Source organism: Neltuma alba, unplaced genomic scaffold (genome assembly GCF_004799145.2).
Source record: "Neltuma alba isolate B1F8T4 unplaced genomic scaffold, ASM479914v2 tig00006181_pilon, whole genome shotgun sequence".
Classification (NCBI taxonomy): domain Eukaryota; kingdom Viridiplantae; phylum Streptophyta; class Magnoliopsida; order Fabales; family Fabaceae; genus Neltuma; species Neltuma alba.
In genome coordinates this window covers 10,717-18,526 of record NW_021634376.1, presented here as the reverse complement: position 1 = coordinate 18,526, position 7,810 = coordinate 10,717, and the positions used below count along the sequence as shown (strand labels likewise).

The window sequence follows — 7,810 nt, the reverse complement described above, 5'->3', positions numbered from 1 at the left end:
TTAATGTAGAAGATGATGAGGATTTATAAGAACCTTTAATTACTCAAGTGGGTAAGATGACGACGATTTAAGCAAAACAAGTGGTTTATATTACATCAACAAGTATCACATGTCTTTTATATATCAATATTGTTTTCATGAGATGAAAGCGACAAATTAACAACTACAATTTGATAGGAATAGCTCTTAAAGGTTGAGCTTTATGCAAAGTAATCCTATTGTTTTAACTCATATCCATCTCTTCTAGCTCTAACCCATATGGGAGCTTCCAATCAAAGTGATATATAAGAGAGGCCAACATAAAGCCAAGAGCCCTAGAAGCCAAGGGCAAGTCAGGCACATCCTCCTACCAGTACTAAAAGGAATAAACTCAAAATTGTTGCCCTTAAAATCAATCTCACTTTCCAAAAACCAAACTAAGGCCTTCCTATATGCTTGGGTCTCTTCCCATTGCCCACACATTTGTAAGAATCTGTGCATTTTTGGGCACTAAAAAGCCAGATAACTTTACATCATAATTTGCTTCGTGGGGTAGTAGAAATGGTGCTGGTGGGTGTAGTCATAAGTTCTCTTATATTACAGCTTGCAAGAAAGGTAACTTTGAGACCATCAACTCATTAAGTTGCACACTGTTTTTATGAAGAAGTTGTTGGAGTTCTGTTTTGGCCTTTGCCATTTTTTTTTGGGTTTCGTATTAATTCTGCCATTGCCCATTCTAATGTGCTTGATGTTGTGTCAGTCCCTGCCAAAAATAAATCCTGAAATAATATCAAGCAATAATGAATAAACACAGTTGAGTATTAAACATGTACATTTATTTTATAAAAAAAATTCACTTTCAACATGACAAAAATCATCATTAAAAGTCAAAAAGTCATTTTTAAGGTTTTGAGCGTAGGCAAAAAGTTGTTGATTTAGTAGTTATCAATAAGTCGATGCTCAAAGTGGTTACTGAAAGTCTTTTTTTTTCCCCTTGCAATGCTATATATAAAGGTAAACTTCCCTCTAGTATTATTTTCAAAGTGAGTTTGGGAAATAAAAGCTGGGAATTTAAGCAAATTTATTTTGGAGACGAAATATTCAAATTAAATATACTCACTATGAATAAATGAAGAACGTCAACACGACTCAATTATGAAGAATCATCTTGGATGATATCAAGTAACGAATCCAACACATCATTGTAATCTTTGGACTCCATGTTCGAACCTCTAAAACCCAATCTCTCTTCCAAAATATTTTCAAAAAGCGCATATAACTTTTTACAGTAACCTCTCATCCTTGCACGAACGCATTGTAGATCCAGAAAACTGTTATGAATGGGCCAAGTGGACAACCGGATTTGGGTTCGGATAATAGCAGTGGGCCGCAAATGACTAATGAAGATGGTTAATGGCTTTGTAGAGGCACCAGGGTCCGTAAAGCCACGTGGAAGGTGAGAGAGAATGAGGCATAAATAGGAGTGGATGGACAGAAATCGGGCAAGACGGATTTTATGAGAATTTTCCCCCTGTCCTTTCTGTTACTATCTCTGTCATATTCCCCTTTCTGTTATTCTGGATTTTCGTATTATTTCTTTCCTTGCATGCTTACGGTTATCTGTCAGCTTTTTTTTTGTTATACCGGCTGCCCTTGCATGACGCCGAAGACTCTGTAATGCACTCGCATCACCGTATGAATAATACAGAGTAGCATATTTCAGCATCACTCTCTTTTGCATTTATCATATTTTTTGCATTCGTATCATTTGGTGCTTTCATTCTGCTTCATGGCAGAGAATACCCGACTTCAGACTTTGAACGCAGAACTGCAACGTCTGGCGGAGGCTTTTTCTGAGTCTGATCATGCATACGCTGCTCGTATGGCGACTGTGGAATCCGCAATGACAGCTAATACATCTCGCCTTCAAAGCCTCGAACATTCCTTGGCCTCCCTTTCTCGCTCTGTGGATGCCTTAACAAGAGGATTTGAAACTTGGTCGCATTCGACCTCTCTGGTTGGCTCCTCTGGCTCGTCTGCGACGCACTCCTCCTTTGGTCGTCATATCAAGCTTGATCTTTCGAGATTTGACGGCACAGATACCTTAAGTTGGTTATTCCAGGCTGAACAGTATTTTTCATTTTATCAGATTCCAGATGACCAACGCATTACGGTTGCTGCTGTGCATTTCGATGGCTCGGTCGTACCATGGTTTTAGATGATGCAGAAAACCAATCAGGTTCCAACTTGGCGAGCTTTATCCCTGGCACTTGAAACGCATTTTGGACCCTCACAATTTGATTGCCCTCGCATCCAGCTATTCAAGATGGTACAAACGGGTACTGCAACAGACTTCTATACGTTGTTCATGGCAATGGCCAATAGGGTTGACGGGTTGTCAGATGAAGCCCTGCGGGATTGCTTTTTGAGTGGGCTTAAACCAGAACTCCGCAGTGACGTCCTGGCCCAAGAACCTCAAACATTGAGTAGGGCAGGCGCCTTAGCTCGTCTCTTTGATGAAAAGTCGATCATTAATAGACCAGGTTCAAAGGTTATGTCCGGGTCTACTGTCCACCATTTACCTAAGACTACCAACCCTACAGCATCGTCTACTGCTCCCAGTGCTATCAAACCATCCGCTGGTCTCCTTCCGAAACCTGCACTTAAACCGTCCCCTCCAATACGACGACTGACGGCGGCGGAAATGCAGCTTCGACGGGAGAAGGGTCTTTGTTACAATTGTGATGAAAAATTTAGTTGGAATCATAAGTGTCCCAACCGGCAATATTTACTGCTGCAAGTTGATGAAGAGGAAAGTTCTAAAGACCTTGATAGCCCGCCACCTTTGACATCAAACGACACACCACTGGGCGATGGTGTTGAAGCGACGGTTCCCCATGTCTCATTCCATGCCTTTCATGGCTCTACTAATCGTTCCACAATTCGCTTTGCTGGGTCCGTCAAGGGTACTACTGTTCAAATCTTATTAGATGGCGGAAGCTCAGATAACTTCATCCATCCCCGTATTGTCTCACACCTCAAACTACCCCTGCATTCATCTTCTGATAGGGTTATGGTGGGTAATGGGCAATTTATGAAGGGCGAAGGCATGGTACAGGATTTCATTGTCAATATCCAGGGTCACAATATTCATCTGTCTGCCTATGTTTTACCTATCGCAGGTTCAGATTTGATTATGGGCGCTTCGTGGTTAGCGACTCTGGGACCCCATATAGCTGATTACAGTACAGCTACTATTAAATTTTATCTAGACGGGGAATTCATTACATTTAAGGGATATCAGTCATCTAAACCATTGCCCCTGCAGCTCCATCACATGCGACGATTCCAATCCATTGATGCAGTACAAGACTGTTTTGCTCTCATGTGTTTTTCTATTTCTGCTGATGACTCTATTCAATTTCCTTCTCATCTCCCACAGGATTTGTTGTAGTTACTGCGAGAATTTGAGACAGTTTTTACAGAACCTACCGGCCTACCACCACCTCGTTCCCATGATCACGCGATTCCGTTACAGAATGAGGTTCAAGCAGTCAAGGTGCGGCCATATCGTTATCCTTTTAGCCAAAAAGGAGTTATCGAGCAAATGGTGAATGATATGTTGACTCGTGGCATCATTCAACCCAGTACAAGTGCCTTCTCTGCCCCTGTCTTGCTCGTTAAAAAAAAAGATGGTACCTGGAGATTTTGTACTGATTACAGGGCCCTAAATGCGGTGACCATAAAGGATTCCTACCCAATTCCAACAGTGGACGAATTGCTTGATGAACTTCAAGGTGCTCACTTCTTTACAAAACTCGATCTTCGTTCTGGCTACCATCAGATATTAGTGAAGCCTGCTGATCGACATAAAACCGCTTTTCGCACTCACCATGGGCTGTATGAATGGCTTGTAATGCCATTTGGACTCACCAATGCCCCAGCCACTTTTCAAGCCCTTATGAATGACATTTTTCGACCTCATCTCCGTCGATTTGTCTTGGTTTTCTTTGATGATATTTTAATTTACAGCACGAGTTGGGCATTACATCTAGAGCACCTACGGATAGTTTTAACTTGCTTAGTGGAGTATCAATTATTTGCCAAACTATCCAAATGTAGTTTTGCCTGTGACCGTATTGAATACTTGGGACATGTGGTTTCGCTAAATGGTGTGGAAATGGACCCGGTTAAAATTGTAGCAGTTCAAAATTGGCCAGCTCCTTCTACTATGTCCCAGCTGCGAGGTTTTCTTGGCTTTACAGGGTACTATCGACGGTTTATCCAAAATTATGCTCATATTGTAGCACCTTTAACAAATTTACTCCAGAAGGATGCGTTTCAATGGACCCCTACGGCTCAATTAGCTTTTGACAGATTGAAGCAAGTTTTATTATCAGCCCCGGTACTGGCCCTGCCTAATTTTTCAAAACCTTTTATCATCGAGGTTGATGCCTCCGGGTCTGGGGTTGGAGCAGTGCTAAGTCAGGATAACCATCCTATTGCGTTCTTTTCAAAGAAATTGTCACCCAGGATGTGATCCCGTTCTGCCTACGCCCAGGAATTATATGCTCTAACTGAAGCGGTCTCTAAATTTAGGCATTATTTGGTGGGACATAAATTCATCATTCGTACAGACCACCAAAGTTTACGGCATCTCTCCGATCAGATCATTCAAACTCCGGAACAAGAAGCTTGTCTCCCGAAGCTGCTGGGCTATGATTATAAAATTGAATACAAATCAGGAAGATCTAATGTTGCTGCTGACTCGCTTTCACGGTCACTTATGGCTATTTCTTGTGTCACTAATGATCTGTTCACTCAGATCCAAGCAGCCATTATTGCCTCCACAGAAGTTCAAGATTTAAAACAGAAGGTTTTATCTAACACAAGCTCTGACTCTGGGTTTAAAATAGTTGATGGGCAATTATTTCATAATCAAGGGCTCGTCCTTCCTTCAGAAGATAAGGACCTCCTTCAAATCATTCTTCGCGAATTTCACGGTTCGAAAGTGGGAGGGCATAGTGGCATTGTTCGAACCCATGCCTGCATAGCTGCTGAATTCTGGTGGAAGGGAATGCGCAATGATATTAAGAAATTTATTGCTCAATGCCACATTTGTCAGCAAGCTAAATCCTTGTCTTCTCCACCTTATGGCTTACTACAGCCGCTACCTATTCCATCACAGGTTTGGGAAGATATTTCAATGGATTTTATCACAGGACTTCCTACATCAAAAGGCTTTACGGTGATCTTTGTAGTGGTTGATCATTTGTCTAAATTTGGCCACTTCTTACCCCTCAAATCATCTTATACTGCTGAATCGGTTGCTGCCACTTTTATTGAACACATTGTAAAATTACATGGCTTTCCTCGATCCATTGTCTCAGACCGTGACCGGGTATTTACCAGTGCTTTCTGGCAAGCTTTATTTAAGATGCAGGGGACCTCTTTATGTATGTCATCAGCATACCACCCACAAAGTGATGGCCAAACAAAGGTTCTTAACCGGTGCCTTGAGATGTATCTACGGTGCTTTGTCCACCAACAACCTCGCTTATGGGTCACCTATCTACCTTGGGCACAGTACTGCTACAACACATCTTTTCATACTTCAGTGGGAATGACACCCTATAAGATAATGTTTGGGAGGAACCCTCCCTTACTAATACGACTGGATCAATCTGAAGCTACTCCCCTGGCATTGAAAGATCAACTGCTTTTTCGAGAGCACCTATTGTCACAGCTTAAGCTGCAATTGCAAAAGGCTCAAGATAAAATGAAGTTGTATGCAGACTAGCACCGAATTGATAAAGAATTCACTGTTAATGATTATGTCTTTGTTAAGCTTCAACCGTACCGACAACATTCTCTTCGAACACATACTTATAACAAGCTGTCCCTGAAGTATTTTGGGCCGTACCGTGTTATTGAACGCATTGGAGCCGTGGCTTATCGATTGCAATTACCGCCTGAAGTTCGCATTCACCCAGTTTTCCATGTTTCTATGTTAAAAAAGTGCCACGGCGATCCTCACAAAGAGTATCATCCTTTACCACCATTAACAGACCTCACCGGCCCTCTCCTACAACCTCGCGCAATTTTGGAGGTTCGAAGAGTTAAGATCCGTGATACATGGGTGAATCAGATCTTGGTACAATGGGACACTTCTGAACACCCTACTTGGGAGAATGTGGATTCCTTTAAACGGGCGTATCCTGACTTCGACCTTGAGGACAAGGTCAGTTTTAATGGGGGAGGTATTGTTATGAATGGGCCAAGTGGACAACCGGATTTAGGTTCGGATAATAGCAGTGGGCAGCAAATGACTAATGAAGATGGTGAATGGCTTCGCAGAGGCACCAGGGTCTATAAAACCACGTGGAAGGTGAGAGAGAATGAGGCATAAATAGGAGTGGATGGACAGAAATCGAGCAAGACGGATTTTATGAGAATTTTCCCCCTGTCCTTTCTGTTACTATCTCTGTCATATTCCCCTTTCTGTTATTCTGGATTTCCGTATTGTTTCTTTCCTTGCATGCTTACGGTTATCTGTCAGCTTTTTTTTTGTTATACCGGCTGCCCTTGCATGACGCCGAAGACTCTGTAATGCGCTCGCATCACCGTATGAATAATACAGAGTAGCATATTTCAGCATCACTCTCTTTTGCATTTATCATATTTTTTGCATTCGTATCAAAAACTCAAAGTAGGAAAAAGATTGGAAACATTAGCCCTTTTAGCTTCATGCAGAACCCCAATCACCAGCTTCTTATACTCATGACTCTTATTAGAACCATAACAGGCAAAATCCACAGAGAAAAGCATGTTTGATATTGAATTGAGAACTCTGGTAAAGGTAGCCTCAGCCAAATCTGTAGCCTCACCTTTAATGGAATATTCATGCACATGATTGATTAAGTCTCTAACCTTGCTTTGACGTAGAAGCTGGGTAGAGTCTAGCTTTAGAGTGGAGAACAAATTTGTAACACAAGCTCGTCAAAGGGCTCTCCACTGAGGCTAAATAGGAAGCCATGCTATGGAGAATTTGTGGTGGTCAAGAGCTCGAGCACTGTCAGGGAAGATTCGACCAGAGAAGTCTAGGTCATGATTGTGAAAAGCTTCTTTGGCTATTTTTGGAGAAGAGATTACTATAATGGTTCTTGTGCCTAACTTAAGAGACATAATGTGTCCATAACATTTGGAGAGGTTGGTGATAGATAAGAGAGGGTTGGAGCCAATCTCTAAGATGTTTCCAATGATAGGGTAGGGACAAGACCCTGGTGGAAACTTGTGTGAAGACGAAGAAGATGAAGAAGAGACAGAAGAAGTAATTGTGCACTTGTGATTCGATTCTGAATTATCTTCTTAAAGTTTGAGAGATTTGTTCGACACTCGTTTGATGAAGGTGATATAGATGATGAGAAACGATGCAAAGAGAACACAAGTTAGAAAGAGGACTAGTGTTGTGTTGTCGTCCATGGCTTCTTTCATTGTTTTCCTTTGGCTAACCAATACTATTTATAATTACTTAGACAGTTTGGATTAGTTTTTTAAAAATAATTTTACGGTATTCAAGGTAAATAAGTGAAAAGAGTTTTATCTCGAATTATACGAAAATTTTTTTAAAATGCTTATAGGGGTTGAATTGATAAATACTCACATGACACTAATATATAATATATTATAGGGAAAATTAATTTGCAGGTCCTCCTAGTTTTGCTTGATTTTGAATTAGGTCCCTGAATTTTTTTTTCCTTTTTATTGAATCCATTAACTTTTTACAGTTAAATCTGTTAATCCCCACAATTAAATATCAATTAATAGTGTT

The 7,810-nt window shown here is 41.1% G+C and overlaps 1 pseudogene; it reads right to left on the bottom strand.

Annotated features, from left to right (window-relative positions):
• Window positions 1-635: 635 nt before the first annotated feature.
• On the bottom strand, window positions 636-7,164 carry LOC114749790 (cytochrome P450 76C4-like; annotated as a pseudogene).
• Window positions 7,165-7,810: the final 646 nt, after the last annotated feature.